The sequence below is a fragment of the Oncorhynchus gorbuscha genome, linkage group LG01, assembly GCF_021184085.1.
Source record: "Oncorhynchus gorbuscha isolate QuinsamMale2020 ecotype Even-year linkage group LG01, OgorEven_v1.0, whole genome shotgun sequence".
Classification (NCBI taxonomy): Eukaryota; Metazoa; Chordata; class Actinopteri; order Salmoniformes; family Salmonidae; genus Oncorhynchus; species Oncorhynchus gorbuscha.
The window spans coordinates 114148764-114168944 of record NC_060173.1 but is presented as its reverse complement, the minus strand read 5'-3'; positions in this window follow the sequence as shown (position 1 = coordinate 114168944).

Sequence of the window (20181 nt, the reverse complement as noted above, 5' to 3'; positions counted from 1 at the left end):
TCCATTGCTTCTGGTTGGGATATGTACATACAGTCACTGTGGGGACGATGTCATCGATGCACTTATTGATGAAGCCGATGACTGAGGTGGTATACTCCTCAATGCCATTGGATGAATCCCGGAACATATTCCAGTCTGTGCTAGCAAAACAGTACTGTAATGTAGCATCCGTGTCATCTGACCAGTTCCGTATTGAGCAAGTCACTTGTACTTCCTGCTTTAGTTTTTGCTTTTAAGCAGGAATCAGGAGGATAGAATTATGGTCAGATTTGCCAAATGGATGGCAAGGGAGAGCTTTGTACGGGTCTCTGTGTGTGGAGTAAAAGGGGACGCAGATCGGGGATCTGAGATAGATGGGAGGGGTTGAGGGGAGCTAAATGATGGGACTGGATGGTGTTCAGAGATAGATGGGAGGTGTTGAGAGGAGCTGAAGGATGGGACTGGATGGTGTTCAGAGATAGATGGGAGGTGTTGAGGAGCTGAAGGATGGGACTGGATGGTGTTCAGAGATAGATGGGAGGTGGTTGATGGGGGATGGTGCTAAAGGATGGGACTTGATGGTGTTCAGAGATAGATGGGACTTGATGGTGTTCAGAGATAGATGGGAGGTGTTGAGGGGAGCTGAAGGACTGGATGGTGTTCAGAGATAGATGGGAGGTGTTGAGGGGAGCTGAAGGATGGGACTGGATGGTGTTCAGAGATTGATAGGAGGTGTTGAAACAACCTAATAAAGACACTAATGTAACATATAATATGTCTGTGATATTTATAAGCTGGAAGGAGAAGCATATGTGTTGTTGTCCAATATTTAATTCCAATTAGAGGAGGGGTGGAAGTGTAATATAATAAGGAATGTAGAAAATAGTCAAATTAAGAAAAACCCTTAAATGAGTAGGTGTGTCCAAACTTTTGACTGGTACTGTATATAAATTCAGTATATATATATATATATATATATATATATATATATATATATATATATATATATATGGGGGATTAGAAATGATGCAGACAATTACATTGATAGAAGCCACAAATAACAATACCACAATTATAAAAAGACCACAGGAGAGGGAGATGAATGGAGAGAGACAAGAGGGAGGGAGGGCTAGACAGAGAAAGGCAGAGAGAGACTATGAAGATTTTATTAAGTGTGTTTGCGTGTGTGTGTGTGTGTGTGTGTGTGTGTGTGTGTGTGTGTGTGTGTGTGTGTGTGTGTGTGTGTGTGTGTGTGTGTGTGTGTGTGTGTGTGTGTGTGTGTGTGTGTGTGTGTGTGTGTGTGTGTGTGTGTGTGTGTGTGTGTGTGTGTGTGTGTGTGTGTGTGTGTGTGTGTGTGTGTGTGTGTCAATGTGACCTATGACTCACTGGCACTGCTAATTTCACAATTGACAAAGTGAAAATGACTCATGCACAGTTTTCTATGACATCAAAAGATTATACAGTATCTGAAAGTGACATTTTTCAATTACTATTAGTCATGCCCAGGGTTAAATTCAAATAAAATGTTATTTGTCATGCTTTGTAAAACAACAGGTGTTGACTAACAGGGAAATGCTTACTTATGGGCCCTTCACAACAATGCAGAGAGAGACATTTAAAAAAAAAAAAAAAAACAAGGAATAAATACACAATGAGTAATGAAGACTATATACACGGGATACCAGGTCGTAGGGTGGGCAAAAACACATCTGCCATGCTGATCCTCAACACTGAGGCCATTCAGAGGTGTGTGCTTAGTTACCCACGACCGCGTGGCCAAGAATGACTACAACACCATCATTACGTTTTCTGACGACACAACGGAGGTATGTCTGATCACCAACAATGATGAGAGCCCATAGGGAGGAGGTCAGAGACCTGGTAGTGTGGTGCCAAGACAACAACCTCTCCATCAACGTGATCAAGACAAAGGAGATGATCGTGGACGAGAGGAAAAGGAGGACCGCCCCTATTCTCATTGATGAGGCTGTAGTGGAGCGGGTCGAGAGTTTCAAGTTCCTTGGTGTCCACATCAGCAACCAACTATCATGGTCCACAAATCAAATCAAATTTCAAATCAAATTAAATGTATTTATATAGCCCTTCATACATCAGCTGATATCTCAAAGTGTTGTACAGAAACCCAGCCTAAAACCCTAAACAGCAAGCAATGCAGGTGTAGAAGCACGGTGGCTAGGAAAAATTCCCTAGAAAGGCCAAAACCTAGGAAGAAACCTAGAGAGGAACCAGGCTATGAGGGGTGGCTCTTCTGGCTGTGCCGGGTGGAGATTATAACAGAACATGGCCAAGATGTTCAAATGTTCATAAATGACCAGCATGGTCAAATAATAATAATCACAGGCAGAACAGTTGAAACTGGAGCAGCAGCACGGCCAGGTGGACTGGGGACAGCAAGGAGTCATCATGTCAGGTAGTCCTGAGGCATGGTCCTAGGGCTCAGGTCCTCCGAGAGAGAGAAAGAAAGAGCGAAAGAGAGAATTAGAGAGAGCACACTTAAATTCACACAGGACACCGGATAAGACAGGAGAAGTACTCCAGATATAACAAACTGACCCTAGCCCCCCGACACATAAACTACTGCAGCATAAATACTGGAGGCTGAGACAGGAGGCGTCAGGAGACACTGACCACACACACCAAGAAAGTTGTGAAGAGGGCACGACAATGCCTGTTCCTCCTCGGGAGACTGAAATTATTTGGCATGGGCCCCCAGATCCTGAAAACGTTCTACAGCTGCACCATCGAGAGCATCCTGACCGTTTGCACCCCCGCCTGGTATGGCAACTTCTCGGCATCCATCCGCAAGGCTCTGCAGAGGGTAGTGCATACTGCCCAGTACATCACTGGGGCCAAGCTTCCTGCATCCAGGAACTCTATACTAGGCGGTGTCAGAGGAAAGCCCATAAAATGGACAAAGACTCCAGTTACCCAAGTCCTAGACTGTTCTCTTTGCTACCGCACGGCAAGCGGTACCGGAGCACCAAGTCTAGGCCCAAAATTCTCCTTAACAGCTTCTACCCACAAGCCATAAGACTGCTGAACAATTAATCAAAATGGCCACCGCACTATTTGCAATGACCGCTCCCCTTTGTTTTTACATGGCGGCTACTCGCTGTTTATTATCTATGCATAGTCACTTTACCCCTACCTCCAAGTAAAAATTACCTCAACTAACCTGTACCCCAGCACATTGATAGCATACATTGATATATAGCCTCCACATTGACTCGGTACAGGTACCCTCTGTATATAGCCTCCACATTGACTCGGTACAGGTACCCTCTGTATATAGCCTCCACATTGACTCGGTACAGGTAAATTTACATTTACATTTAAGTCATTTAGCAGACGCTCTTATCCAGAGCGACTTACAAATTGGTGCATTCACCTTATGACATCCAGTGGAACAGTCACTTTACAATAGTGCATCTAAATCTTAAAAGGGGGGGGGTGAGGATTACTTTATCCTATCCTAGGTATTCCTTAAAGAGGTGGGGTTTCAGTTGTCTCCGGAAGGTGGTGATTGACTCCACTGTCCTGGCGTCGTGAGGGAGTTTGTTCCACCATTGGGGTGCCAGAGCAGCGAACAGATTTGACTGGGCTGAGCGGGAACTGTACTTCCTCAGTGGTAGGGAGGCGAGCAGGCCAGAGGTGGATGAACGCAGTGCCCTTGTTTGGGTGTAGGGCCTGATCAGAGCTGTACAGGTACCCTCTGTATATAGCCTCCACATTGACTCGGTACAGGTACACCCTGTATATAGCCTCCACATTGACTCTGTACCGGTACCCTCTGTATATAGACTCCACATTGACTCTGTACAGGTACCCTCTGTATATAACCTCCACATTGACTCGGTACAGGTACCCTCTGTATATAGTCTCCACATTGACTCGGTACAGGTACCCTCTGTATATAGACTCCACATTGACTCGGTACCGGTACCCTCTGTATATAGATTCCACATTGACTCTGTACAGGTACCCTCTGTATATAACCTCCACATTGACTCGGTACAGGTACCCTCTGTATATAGCCTCCACATTGACTCGGTACAGGTACCCTCTGTATATAGACTCCACATTGACTCGGTACAGGTACCCTCTGTATATAGCCTCCACATTGACTCGGTACAGGTACCCTCTGTATATAGCCTCCACATTGACTCGGTACAGGTACCCTCTGTATATAGCCTCCACATTGACTCTGTTAAGGTACCCTCTGTATATAGCCTCCACATTGACTCGGTACAGGTACCCTCTGTATATAGCCTCCACATTGACTCGGTACAGGTACCCTCTGTATATAGCCTCCACATTGACTAGGTACAGGTACCCTCTGTATATAGCCTCCACATTGACTAGGTACAGGTACCCTCTGTATATAGCCTCCACATTGACTCGGTACAGGTACCCCCTGTATATAGCCTCCACATTGACTCGGTACAGGTACCCCCTGTACATAGCCTCCACATTGACTCGGTACAGGTACCCCCTGTATATAGCCTCCACATTGACTAGGTACAGGTACCCTCTGTATATAGCCTCCACATTGACTCGGTACAGGTACCCTCTGTATATAGCCTCCACATTGACTCGGTACAGGTACCCCCTGTATATAGCCTCCACATTGACTCGGTACAGGTACCCCCTGTATATAGCCTCCACATTGACTAGGTACAGGTACCCTCTGTATATAGCCTCCACATTGACTCGGTACAGGTACACTCTGTATATAGCCTCCACATTGACTCGTTACAGGTACCCCCTATATAGCCTCCACATTGACTCGGTACAGGTACCCCCTGTATATAGCCTCCACATTGACTCGGTACAGGTACCCTCTGTATATAGCCTCGTTATTTTTATTTGACTTTTTAATTATTTTTATTTTGTTCATTTATTAAATATATTCTTAGCTCTTTCTTGAACTGCATTGTTGGTTAAGGGCTTGTAATTAAGCATTTCGCTGTAAGGTCTAACTACACCTGTTGCATTCAGCATTTTGCTGTAAGGTCTAACTACACCTGTTGTATTTGGTGCATGTGACAAATAACATGTCAATTGATTTGATAAGAGGGTCTGCTAAATGACTCAGATGTAAACAGTATTTTAATGTTGTATTATTAGATATAATCAAATAACAATCTGTTTTAATAATATAATAATATACAAATCAACCCAGTGAACAACAACCATATACTCAACAAACCAATTTGACCTCCGGTCACAAACAGTAACGTCTGGCATCTGGCTTTTTTGTATTCTTTAAATGTTTGGTAAAACAAAAAAGGGGACATTTTCTGGACCATCTACACAGCATGAGGGTCTAGGAGGATATCTGACATTGGCTCGTTTCCCAACAGAAAACCAATCAACTTGTTAAGCTTCAGGAAATTGCCCCATGGATTACTGATAGTCAATAAGGCAATGTGAGAGGATAGGCATGGGTCGAGTATGTCTGAGTGGGAGAGAAGGCTAATCGACAGAAGAATAACTCTGGGTCATGTTCATTAGGGCACAATGTAGCAAAATGTGTCAAAAAATGTAAAAGGAAAATAAACATTTTCAGATTAACATTAAATTCAGACACTACCTCCCTGTTTCTGAGCCTTTTCTTTCATTTTTATTATTTATTCTCAGGGAGACTGACATCTCCTCACTGTCTTCGTAGCTGTCTATTTACAACTACAAGCCAATGCTGGCACTAAGACCACACTCAACGATCTGCATAGGGCCATATGCCAACAAGAAAATGCTCACCCAGAGGCAGCTCTCCTAGTGGCCGGGGATTTTAATGCAGGAAAACAAATAGCCGTTTGACCTCATTTCTACCAGTATGTCACATGTGCAACTAGAGGGGGAAAAAACTCTAGACCACCTTTACTCCACACACAGAGACACATTCAAAGCTCTCCCTCGTCCTCCATTTGGCAAATCTGACCATAACTCTATCCTCCTGATTCATGATTAAAAGCAAAAACTCAAACAGGAAGTACCAGTGACTCAATACTGAAGTGGTCCGATGAAGAGGATGCTAAGCAACAGGATTGTTTAGCTAGCACAGACTAGAATATGTTACGGGGATTCATCGATAACATTAAGGAGTTTACCACATCAGTCACCGGCTTCATTAATTAGTACATCGATGACGTCGCCCCCACAGTGACTGTACATACATATCTCAACTAGAAGCTGTGGATTGTAGGCAACATCCGCACTGTGCTAAAGGCTAGAGCTGCCGCTTTCAAGGAGCGGGACACTAACCAGGAAGTGAATGAACCATCAAACAGGCAAAGCGCCAATACAGGACTAAGACCGAATCCTACTAAACCGGCTCTGACACTCGTCGGATTAGAGAAGAGCTAAATGCCTTCTACGCTCGCTTCGAGTCTAGCAACACTGAACCATGCATAAGAACACCTGCTGTTCCAGACAACTATGAGGTCACGCTCTCCATAACCGATGTGAGTAAGACCTTTAAACAGGTTTACAGACGGATTACAAGGACGCCAAATGACTTTTGCCCCGTAGCACTCACATCAAAGCCATGAAGTGCTTTGAAAGGCTGGACAGGGATCATATCAACACCATCATCCCAGACACCCTGGACCCACTCCAATTCATATACCGCCCCAACAGATTTCAATTGGACACCACACTGCCCTTTCCCACCTGGACATGAGGGAAAATAACTATGTGTGAATGCTGTTTATAGACTACAGCTCAGCGTTCAACACCATAGTGCCCTCCAACCTCATCACCAAGATACGGACCCTGGGACTAAACACCTTCTTCTGCAACTGGATCCTGGACTTCCTGACGGGCCACCCTCAGGTGGTGAGAGTAGGCACCAACACATCTGCCACGCTGACCCTCAACAAAGGGGCCTCTCAGGGGTGTGTGCTTAGTCCCCTTCTTGTACTCCCTGTTCACCCACGACTCCAACACCATCATTAAGTTTGCAGACGGCACAACGGTGTTATGCCTGATCACCGACGATGATGAAACAGCCTATAGGGAGGAGGTCAGGGACCTGGCAGTGTGGTGCCAGGACAACAACCTCTCCCTCAACGTCAGCAAGACAAAGGAGCTGAACATGGACAACAGGAAACGGAGGGCCGAACACATCGACGGGGCTGTAGTAGAGTAGCTTCAAGTTTCTCTGTGTCCATATCTTGGTCCAAACACACCAACACAGTCATGAATGGGGCACAACAACGCCTCTTCGTCTTTAGGAGGCTGAAATTTGCAATAGTCCTCAGATCCTCTAAAAGTTCAACAGCTACACCATTGAGAGCATCGTGACTGGCTGTATCGCTGCCTGGTATGGAAACTGCTTGGCATCTGACCATAAGGTGCTACATGATCCTCTGATCCACCTCTACGCAGACGACACCATTCTGTATACTTATGGCCCTTCTTTGGACACTGTGTTAATTACCCTCCAGACGAGCTTCAATGCCATACAACTCTCCTTCCGTGGCCTCCAATTGCTCTTAAATACAAGTAAAACTAAATGCATGCTCTTCAACCGATCGCTGCCCGCACCTGCCCGCCCGTCCAACATCACTACTCTGGACGGTTCTGACTTAGAACATGTGGACAACTACAAATACCTAGGTGTATGGTTAGACTGTAAACTCTCCTTCCAGACTCACATCAAACATTTCAAATCCAAAAGTTAAATCTAGAATTGGCTTCCTATTTCGCATCAAAGCCTCCTTCACTCATTCTGCCAAACATACCCTTGTAAAACTGACCATCCTACCGATCTTCGACTTCGGCGATGTAATTTACAAAATAGCCTCCAATACCCTACTCAATAAATTGGATGCAGTCTATCACAGTGCCATCCGTTTTGTCATCAAAGCCCCATATACTACCCACCACTGCAACCTGTACGCTCTCGTTGGCTGGCCCTCGCTTCATACTCGTCGCCAAACCCATTGGCTCCAGGTCACCTACAAGACCCTGCTAGGTAAATTCAACCCTTATCTCAGCTCGCTGGTCACCATAGCAGCACCCACCTGTAGCACACGCTCCAGCAGGTATATCTCTCTGGTGACCCCCAAAACCAATTCGTCCTTTGGCCGCCTCTCCTTCCAGTTCTCTGCTGCCAATGACTGGAACGAACTACAAAAATCTCTGAAACTGGAAACACATCTCCCTCACTAGCTTTAAGCACCAGCTGTCAGAGCAGCTCACAGATTACTGCACCTGTACATAGCCCATCTGTAATTTAGCCCAAACAACTACCTCTCCCCCTACTGTATATATTTATTTTGCTCCTTTGCACCCCATTACTTCTCTCTCTACTTTGCACATTCTTCCACTGCAAATCCACCATTCCATTGTTTTACTTGCTATATTGTATTTACTTTGCCACCATGGCCTTTTTTTGCCTTTACCTCCATTATCTCACCTCATTTGCGCACATCGTATATAGACTTATTTTTCTACTGTATTATTGACTGTATGTTTGTCTTACTCCATGTGTAACTCTGTGTTGTTGTATGTGTCGAACTGCTTTGCTTTATCTTGGCCAGGTCGCAATTGTAAATGAGAACTTGCCGACCTGGTTCTCAACTTGCCTACCTGGTTAAATAAAGGTGTTCTCAACTTGCCTACCTGGTTAAATAAAGGTGTTCTCAACTTGCCTACCTGGTTAAATGAAGGTGTTCTCAACTGGCCTACCTGGTTAAATAAAAGTGTTCTCAACTGGCCTACCTGGATAAATAAAGGTGTTCTCAACTGGCCTACCTGGTTAAATAAAGGTGTTCTCAACTGGCCTACCTGGTTAAATAAAGGTGTTCTCAACTGGCCTACCTGGTTAAATAAAGGTGTTCTCAACTGGCCTACCTGGTTAAATAAAGGTGTTCTCAACTGGCCTACCTGGTTAAATAAAGGTGTTCTCAACTGGCCTACCTGGTTCTCAACTTGCCGACCTGGTTCTCAACTTGCCTACCTGGTTAAATAAAGGTGTTCTCAACTTGCCTACCTGGTTAAATAAAGGTGTTCTCAACTTGCCTACCTGGTTAAATGAAGGTGTTCTCAACTGGCCTACCTGGTTAAATAAAGGTGTTCTCAACTGGCCTACCTGGATAAATAAAGGTGTTCTCAACTGGCCTACCTGGTTAAATAAAGGTGTTCTCAACTGGCCTACCTGGTTAAATAAAGGTGTTCTCAACTGGCCTACCTGGTTAAATTAAGGTGTTCTCAACTGGCCTACCTGGTTAAATAAAGGTGTTCTCAACTGGCCTACCTGGTTAAATAAAGGTGTTCTCAACTGGCCTACCTGGTTCTCAACTTGCCGACCTGGTTCTCAACTTGCCGACCTGGTTCTCAACTTGCCTACCTGGTTCTCAACTGGCCTACCTGGTTCTCAACTTGCCTACCTGGTTCTCAACTGGCCTACCTGGTTCTCAACTAGCCTACCTGGTTCTCAACTTGCCTACCCGGTTCTCAACTTGCCTACCTGGTTCTCAACTTGCCTACCTGGTTCTCAACTTGCCGACCTGGTTCTCAACTTGCCTACCTGGTTCTCAACTGGCCTACCTGGTTCTCAACTGGCCTACCTGGTTCTCAACTTGCCGACCTGGTTCTCAACTGGCCTACCTGGTTCTCAACTTGCCGACCTGGTTCTCAACTTGCCTACCTGGTTCTCAACTGGCCTACCTGGTTCTCAACTGGCATACCTGGTTCTCAACTTGCCGACCTGGTTCTCAACTTGCCTACCTGGTTCTCAACTTGCCTACCTGGTTCTTAAATGGCCTACCTGGTTCTCAACTTCCCTACCTGGTTCTCAACTTGCCTACCTGGTTCTCAACTTGCCTATCTGGTTCTCAACTTGCCCACCTGGTTCTCAACTGGCCTACCTGGTTCTCAACTTGCCTACCTGGTTCTCAACTGGCCTACCTGGTTCTCAACTTGCCTACCTGGTTCTCAACTTGCCGACCTGGTTCTCAACTTGCCTACCTGGTTCTCAACTTGCCTACCTGGTTCTTAAATGGCCTACCTGGTTCTCAACTTGCCTACCTGGTTCTCAACTTGCCTACCTGGTTCTCAACTTGCCTATCTGGTTCTCAACTTGCCCACCTGGTTCTCAACTGGCCTACCTGGTTCTCAACTTGCCTACCTGGTTCTCAACTGGCCTACCTGGTTCTCAACTTGCCTACCTGGTTCTCAACTTGCCTACCTGGTTCTCAACTTGCCTACCTGGTTCTTAACTGGCCTACCTGGTTCTCAACTTGCCTACCTGGTTCTCAACTGGCCTACCTGGTTCTCAACTGGCCTACCTGGTTCTCAACTTGCCTACCTGTTTCTCAACTTGCCTACCTGGTTCTCAACTGGCCTACCTGGTTCTCAACTTGCCTACCTGGTTCTCAACTAGCCTACCTGGTTCTCAACTGGCCTACCTGGTTTTCAACTGGCCTACCTGGTTCTCAACTGGCCTACCTGGTTCTCAACTTGCCTACCTGGTTCTCAACTGGCCTACCTGGTTCTCAACTGGCCTACCTGGTTCTCAACTGGCCTACCTGGTTCTCAACTGGCCTACCTGGTTCTCAACTGGCCTACCTGGTTCTCAACTTGCCTACCTGGTTCTCAACTGGCCTACCTGGTTCTCAACTTGCCTACCTGGTTCTCAACTTGCCTACCTGGTTCTCAACTTGCCTACCTGGTTCTTAACTGGCCTACCTGGTTCTCAACTTGCCTACCTGGTTCTCAACTGGCCTACCTGGTTCTCAACTGTCCTACCTGGTTCTCAACTGGCCTACCTGGATAAATAAAGGTGAAATAATTCAACAACAACAAAAAATAACAACATCACTGGGGCCGAACCACCTGCTATCCAGGACCTCTATACCAGGCGGCGTCAGAGGCCTTAAAAATGTACAAAGACACCAGCCGACCAAGTCATGAACTGTACTCTCTAGCGATAGCAGTCTATCAGACTGCCCATGAATAGCTTCTACCCCCCCCCCCCCAAGCCATAAGATCAGGTCATAAAATGGTTACCCAGACTATTTACATTGATCTCCTTTTTATTTACACCGACTCTCTTGCCAGGCTCGATGTACACTCACTGGCCTCTACCCACACACTCACACATACAACGCTGACACACACACACACACAAAACACCCTGCACATTGACTCAATGCTGGTACACACTATATATGTGTGTGTGTGTGTGTGTGTGTGTGTGTGTGTGTGTGTGTGTGTGTGTGTGTGTGTGTGTGTGTGTGTGTGTGTGTGTGTGCGTGCGTGCGTGCGTGCGTGCGTGCGTGCGTGCGTGCGTGCGTGCGTGCGTGCGTGTGTGTGTGTGTGTGTGTGTGCGCGCACGTGTGTGTGTGTGTGTCTGGTTACTTGAACCCTCCTGCTTTGTAGGCTTAGCCCTCCTACATATCTCTCTCTCCTTTAACAGAGTTCATCCACATCACTCAAAGAGCAGTGAGGTGCTGAGAGAGGAGCAGGGGTCCATGGAGCTGTGAATAACACATTCTCACCTCTGATATGTCGCCATCCTCCCTCACTCCCTCCCATTCTCTCAATTCTCCCTCCCTCCCTCCCTCCCTCGAGTCTAGTAACTCCAATGGCTTTTCCCTCAACATACATACCACACACTCCCTTCCTCTCTCTCGCTCCCTCTCTCTTGCAGGTCAACGATAGCCAGCCGCTATCGTTGAAAGAGATGGTAACAATTAGCTAGTACACTAACTCTACCTCCTAACCTTCAGCTAGTATACTAACTCTACCTCCGAACCTTCAGCTAGTATACTAACTCTACCTCCTAACCTTCAGTTAGTATACTAGCTCTACCTCCTAATCTTCAGCTAGAATATGAACTCTACCTCCTAACCTTCAGCTAGTATACTAACTCTACCTCCTCACCTTCAGCTAGTATACTAACTCTACCTCCTAACCTTCAGCTAGTATACTAACTCTACCTCCTAATCTTCAGCTAGTATACTAGCTCTACTGCTCTACCTCCTAACCTTCAGCTAGTATACTAGCTCTACCTCCCAACCTTCAGCTAGTATACTAGCTCTACCTTCAGTTAGTATACTAGCTCTACCTCCTAACCTTCAGCTAGTATACTAGCTCTACTGCTCTACCTCCTCACCTTCAGCTAGTATACGAACTCTACCTCCTAACCTTCAGCTAGTATACTAACTCTACCTCCTAACCTTCAGCTAGAATACGAACTCTACCTCCTAACCTTCAGCTAGTATACTAACTCTACCTCCTAACCTTTAGTTAGTATACTAACTCTACGTCCTAACCTTCAGCTAGTATACTAACTCTACCTCCTAACCTTCAGCTAGTATACTAACTCTGCTGCTCTACCTCCTAACCTTCAGCTAGTATACTAACTCTACCTCCTAACCTTCAGCTAGTATACTAACTCTACCTCCTAACCTTCAGCTAGTATACTAACTCTACCTCATAACCTTCAGTTAGTATACTAGCTCTACTGCTCTACCTCCTAAACTTCCTAAACTGTACTGCTCTACCTCCTAACCTTCAGCTAGTATACTAGCTCTACCTCCTAACCTTCAGCTAGTATACTAACTCTACCTCCTAACCTTCAGCTAGTATACTAGCTCTACCTCCTAACCTTCAGCTAGTATACTAGCTCTACTACTCTACCTCCTCACCTTCAGTTAGTATACTAGCTCTACCTCCTAACCTTCAGCTAGTATACTAGCTCTACTACTCTACCTCCTCACCTTCAGCTAGTATACTAGCTCTACCTCCTAACCTTCAGCTAGTATACAAGGTCTACTGCTCTACCACCTAACCTTCAGCTGGTATACTAACTCTACCTCCTAACCTTCCGCTAGAATACTAACTCTACCTCCCAACCTTCAGCTAGTATACTAGCTCTACCTCCTGACCTTCAGCTAGAATACAACATCTACCTCCTAACATTCAGCTAGTATACTAACTCTACCTCCTAACCTTCAGCTAGTATACTAGCTCTACCTCCTAACCTTCAGCTAGAATACAAACTCTACCTCCTAACCTTCAGCTAGTATACTAACTCTACCTCCTAACCTTCAGTTAGTATACTAACTCTACCTCCTAAACTTCAGCTAGTATACTAACTCTACCTCATAACCTTCAGCTAGTATACTAACTCTAACTCCTAAACTTCAGCTAGTATACTAACTCTACCTCATAACCTTCAGCTAGTATACTAGCTTTACTGCTCTACCTCCTTACCTTCAGCTAGTATACTAACTCTGCTGCTCTACCTCCTAACCTTCAGCTAGTATACTAACTCTACCTCCTCACCTTCAGCTAGTATACTAACTCTACCTCCTAACCTTCAGCTAGTATACAAACTCTACCTCCTAACCTTCAGCTAGTATACTAGCTCTACCTCTAACCTTCAGCTAGTATACTAACTCTACCTCCTAACCTCCAGCTAGTATACTAGCTCTACTGCTCTACCTCCTCACCTTCAGTTAGTATACTAGCTCTACCTCCTAACCTTCAGCTAGTATACTAGCTCTACCTCCCAACCTTCAGCTAGTATAGTAGCTCTACCTTCAGTTAGTATACTAGCTCTACCTCCTAACCTTCAGCTAGTATACTAGCTCTACTGCTCTACCTCCTCACCTTCAGCTAGTATACGAACTCTACCTCCTAACCTTCAGCTAGTATACTAACTCTACCTCCTAACCTTCAGATAGAATACTAACTCTACCTCCTAACCTTCAGCTAGTATACTAACTCTACCTCCTAACCTTCAGCTAGTATACTAACTCTACGTCCTAACCTTCAGCTAGTATACTAACTCTACCTCCTAACCTTCAGCTAGTATACTAGCTCTACCTCCTAACCTTCAGCTAGTATACTAGCTCTACTGCTCTACCTCCTCACCTTCAGCTAGTATACGAACTCTACCTCCTAACCTTCAGCTAGTATACTAACTCTACCTCCTAACCTTCAGCTAGAATACGAACTCTACCTCCTAACCTTCAGCTAGTATAGTAACTCTACCTCCTAACCTTCAGCTAGTATACTAACTCTACGTCCTAACCTTCAGCTAGTATACTAACTCTACCTCCTAACCTTCAGCTAGTATACTAGCTCTACTGCTCTACCTCCTAACCTTCAGCTAGTAATACTAACTCTCCTGCTCTACCTCCTAACCTTCAGCTAGTATACTAACTCTACCTCCTAACCTTCAGCTAGTATACTAACTCTACCTCATAATCTTCAGCTAGTATACTAGCTCTACTGCTCTACCTCCTAAACTTCAGCTAGTATACTAGCTGTACCTCCTAACCTTCAGTTAGTATACTGGCTCTACTGCTCTACCTCCTCACCTTCAGTTAGTATACTAGCTCTACCTCCTAACCTTCAGCTAGTATACTAGCTCTACCTCCCAACCTTCAGCTAGTATACTAGCTCTACCTTCAGTTAGTATACTAGCTCTACCTCCTAACCTTCAGCTAGTATACTAGCTCTACTGCTCTACCTCCTCACCTTCAGCTAGTATACGAACTCTACCTCCTAACCTTCAGCTAGTATACTAACTCTGCTGCTCTACCTCCTAACCTTCAGCTAGTATACTAACTCTACCTCCTAACCTTCCGCTAGAATACTAACTCTACCTCCCAACCTTCAGCTAGTATACTAGCTCTACCTCCTCACCTTTAGCTAGTATACTAACTCTACCTCCTAACCTTCAGCTAGTATACTAACTCTACCTCCTAACCTTCAGCTAGTATACTAACTCTAACTCCTAAACTTCAGCTAGTATACTAACTCTACCTCCTAACCTTCAGCTAGTATACTAGCTTTACTGCTCTACCTCCTTACCTTCAGCTAGTATACTAACTCTGCTGCTCTACCTCCTAACCTTCAGCTAGTATACTAACTCTACCTCCTCACCTTCAGCTAGTATACCCATACGTAGCCCATACCCATACCCATCACCCATACGTAGAATGTATGCACACATGACTGTAAGTCGCTTTGGATAAAAGCGTCTGCTAAATGGCATATATTAGTATACTAACTCTACCTCCTAACCTTCAGCTAGTATACAAACTCTACCTCCTAACCTTCAGCTAGTATACTAGCTCTACCTCTAACCTTCAGCTAGTATACTAACTCTACCTCCTAACCTCCAGCTAGTATACTAGCTCTACTGCTCTACCTCCTCACCTTCAGTTAGTATACTAGCTCTACATCCTAACCTTCAGCTAGTATACTAGCTCTACCTCCCAACCTTCAGCTAGTATAGTAGCTCTACCTTCAGTTAGTATACTAGCTCTACCTCCTAACCTTCAGCTAGTATACTAGCTCTACTGCTCTACCTCCTCACCTTCAGCTAGTATACAAACTCTACCTCCTAACCTTCAGCTAGTATACTAACTCTACCTCCTAACCTTCAGATAGAATACTAACTCTACCTCCTAACCTTCAGCTAGTATACTAACTCTACCTCCTAACCTTCAGCTAGTATACTAACTCTACGTCCTAACCTTCAGCTAGTATACTAACTCTACCTCCTAACCTTCAGCTAGTATACTAGCTCTACCTCCTAACCTTCAGCTAGTATACTAGCTCTACTGCTCTACCTCCTCACCTTCAGCTAGTATACGAACTCTACCTCCTAACCTTCAGCTAGTATACTAACTCTACCTCCTAACCTTCAGCTAGAATACGAACTCTACCTCCTAACCTTCAGCTAGTATACTAACTCTACCTCCTAACCTTCAGCTAGTATACTAACTCTACGTCCTAACCTTCAGCTAGTATACTAACTCTACCTCCTAACCTTCAGATAGTATACTAGCTCTACTGCTCTACCTCCTAACCTTCAGCTAGTAATACTAACTCTCCTGCTCTACCTCCTAACCTTCAGCTAGTATACTAACTCTACCTCCTAACCTTCAGCTAGTATACTAACTCTACCTCATAATCTTCAGCTAGTATACTAGCTCTACTGCTCTACCTCCTAAACTTCAGCTAGTATACTAGCTGTACCTCCTAACCTTCAGTTAGTATACTGGCTCTACTGCTCTACCTCCTCACCTTCAGTTAGTATACTAGCTCTACCTCCTAACCTTCAGCTAGTATACTAGCTCTACCTCCCAACCTTCAGCTAGTATACTAGCTCTACCTTCAGTTAGTATACTAGCTCTACCTCCTAACCTTCAGCTAGTATACTAGCTCTACTGCTCTACCTCCTCACCTTCAGCTAGTATACGAACTCTACCTCCTAACCTTCAGCTAGTATACTAACTCTGCTGCTCTACCTCCTAACCTTCAGCTAGTATACTAACTCTACCTCCTAACCTTCCGCTAGAATACTAACTCTACCTCCCAACCTTCAGCTAGTATACTAGCTCTACTGCTCTACCTCCTCACCTTCAGCTAGTATACGAACTCTACCTCCTAACCTTCAGCTAGTATACTAACTCTACCTCCTCACCTTTAGCTAGTATACTAACTCTACCTCCTAACCTTCAGCTAGTATACTAACTCTACCTCCTAACCTTCAGCTAGTATACTAACTCTACCTCCTAACCTTCAGCTAGTATACTAGCTCTACCTCCTAACCTTCAGCTAGTATACTAACTCTACCTCCTAATCTTCAGCTAGAATACTAACTCTACCTCCTAACCTTCAGCTAGTATACTAACTCTACCTCCTAATCTTCAGCTAGAATACTAACTCTACCTCCTAACCTTCAGCTAGTATACTAGCTCTACTGCTCTACCTCCTCACATTCAGCTAGTATACGAACTCTACCTCCTAACCTTCAGCTAGTATACTAACTCTACCTCCTCACCTTCAGCTAGTATACTAACTCTACCTCCTAACCTTCAGCTAGTATACTAACTCTACCTCCTAACCTTCAGCTAGTATACTAACTCTACCTCCTCACCTTTAGCTAGTATACTAACTCTACCTCCTAACCTTCAGCTAGTATACTAACTCTACCTCCTAACCTTCAGCTAGTATACTAACTCTACCTCCTAACCTTCAGCTAGTATACTAGCTCTACCTCCTAACCTTCAGCTAGTATACTAACTCTACCTCCTAACCTTCAGCTAGTATACTAGCTCTACCTCCTAACCTTCAGCTAGTATACTAGCTCTACTGCTCTACTTCCTAACCTTCAGCTAGTATACTAACTCTACCTCTTAACCTTCAGCTAGTATACTAAATCTACCTCCTAACCTTCAGCTATTATACTAACTCTACCTCCTAACCTTCAGTTAGTATGCTAACTCTACCTCCTAACCTTCAGCTAGTATACAAACTCTACCTCCTAACCTTCAGCTAGTATACTAACTCTACCTCCTAATCTTCAGCTAGAATACTAACTCTACCTCCTAACCTTCAGCTAGTATACTAACTCTACCTCCTAACCTTCAGCTAGTATACTATCTCTACTGCTCTACCTCCTCACCTTCAGTTAGTATACTAGCTCTACCTCCTAACATTCAGCTAGAATACTAGGTCTACTGCTCTATCTCCTAACCTTCAGCTGGTATACTAACTCTACCTCCTAACCTTCCGCTAGAATACTAACTCTACATCCTAACCTTCAGCTAGTATACTAACTCTACCTCCTAACATTCAGCTAGTATACTAGCTCTACCTCCTAACCTTCAGCTAGAATACAAACTCTACCCCCTAACCTTCAGCTAGTATACTAACTCTACCTCCTAACCTTCAGTTAGTATACTAACTCTACCTCCTAACCTTCAGTTAGTATACTAGCTCTACCTCCTAACCTTCAGCTAGAATACAAAAACTCTACCCCCTAACCTTCCGCTAGAATACTAACTCTACCTCCCAACCTTCAGCTAGTATACTAGCTCTACTGCTCTACCTCCTCACCTTCAGCTAGTATACGAACTCTACCTCCTAACCTTCAGCTAGTATACTAACTCTACCTCCTCACCTTTAGCTAGTATACTAACTCTACCTCCTAACCTTCAGCTAGTATACTAACTCTACCTCCTAACCTTCAGCTAGTATACTAACTCTACCTCCTAACCTTCAGCTAGTATACTAGCTCTACCTCCTAACCTTCAGCTAGTATACTAACTCTACCTCCTAACCTTCAGCTATTATACTAACTCTACCTCCTAACCTTCAGTTAGTATGCTAACTCTACCTCCTAAGATTCAGCTAGTATACTAACTCTACCTCCTAACCTTCAGCTAGTATACAAACTCTACCTCCTAACCTTCAGCTAGTATACTAACTCTACCTCCTAATCTTCAGCTAGAATACTAACTCTACCTCCTAACCTTCAGCTAGTATACTAGCTCTACTGCTCTACCTCCTCACATTCAGCTAGTATACGAACTCTACCTCCTAACCTTCAGCTAGTATACTAACTCTACCTCCTCACCTTCAGCTAGTATACTAACTCTACCTCCTAACCTTCAGCTAGTATACTAACTCTACCTCCTAACCTTCAGCTAGTATACTAACTCTACCTCCTCACCTTTAGCTAGTATACTAACTCTACCTCCTAACCTTCAGCTAGTATACTAACTCTACCTCCTAACCTTCAGCTAGTATACTAACTCTACCTCCTAACCTTCAGCTAGTATACTAGCTCTACCTCCTAACCTTCAGCTAGTATACTAACTCTACCTCCTAACCTTCAGCTAGAATACTAGCTCTACCTCCTAACCTTCAGCTAGTATACTAGCTCTACTGCTCTACTTCCTAACCTTCAGCTAGTATACTAACTCTACCTCTTAACCTTCAGCTAGTATACTAAATCTACCTCCTAACCTTCAGCTATTATACTAACTCTACCTCCTAACCTTCAGTTAGTATGCTAACTCTACCTCCTAACCTTCAGCTAGTATACAAACTCTACCTCCTAACCTTCAGCTAGTATACTAACTCTACCTCCTAATCTTCAGCTAGAATACTAACTCTACCTCCTAACCTTCAGCTAGTATACTAACTCTACCTCCTAACCTTCAGCTAGTATACTAGCTCTACTGCTCTACCTCCTCACCTTCAGTTAGTATACTAGCTCTACCTCCTAACATTCAGCTAGTATACTAGGTCTACTGCTCTATCTCCTAACCTTCAGCTGGTATACTAACTCTACCTCCTAACCTTCCGCTAGAATACTAACTCTACCTCCTAACCTTCAGCTAGTATACTAACTCTACCTCCTAACATTCAGCTAGTATACTAGCTCTACCTCCTAACCTTCAGCTAGAATACAAACTCTACCCCAAAACCTTCAGCTAGTATACTAACTCTACCTCCTAACCTTCAGTTAGTATACTAACTCTACCTCCTAACCTTCAGTTAGTATACTAGCTCTACCTCCTAACCTTCAGCTAGAATACAAAAACTCTACCCCCTAACCTTCAGCTAGTATACTAACTCTACCTCCTAACCTTCAGTTAGTATACTAACTCTACCTCCTAACCTTCAGTTAGTATACTAACTCTACCTCCTAACCTTCAGCTAGTATACTAACTCTACCTCCTAACCTTCAGCTAGTATACTAACTCTACCTCCTAAACTTCAGCTAGTATACTAACTCTACTGCTCTACCTCCTAACCTTCAACTAGAATACTAACTCTACCTCCTAAACTTCAGCTAGTATACTAACTCTGCTGCTCTACCTCCTAACCTTCAGCTAGTATACTAACTCTACCTCCTAACCTTCCGCTAGAATACTAACTCTACCTCCCAACCTTCAGCTAGTATACTAACTCTACCTCCTAACCTTCAGCTAGTATACTAGCTCTACTGCTCTACCTCCTCACCTTCAGCTAGTATACGAACTCTACCTCCTAAGCTTCAGCTAGTATACTAACTCTACCTCCTCACCTTCAGCTAGTATACTAACTCTACCTCCTCACCTTTAGCTAGTATACTAACTCTACCTCCTAACCTTCAGCTAGTATACTAACTCTACCTCCTAACCTTCAGCTAGTATACTAACTCTACCTCCTAACCTTCAGCTAGTATACTAGCTCTAACTCCTAATCTTCAGCTAGTATACTAACTCTACCTCCTAACCTTCAGCTAGTATACTAGCTCTACCTCCTAACCTTCAGCTAGTATACTAGCTCTACTGCTCTACTTCCTAACCTTCAGCTAGTATACTAACTCTACCTCTTAACCTTCAGCTAGTATACTAACTCAACCTCCTAACC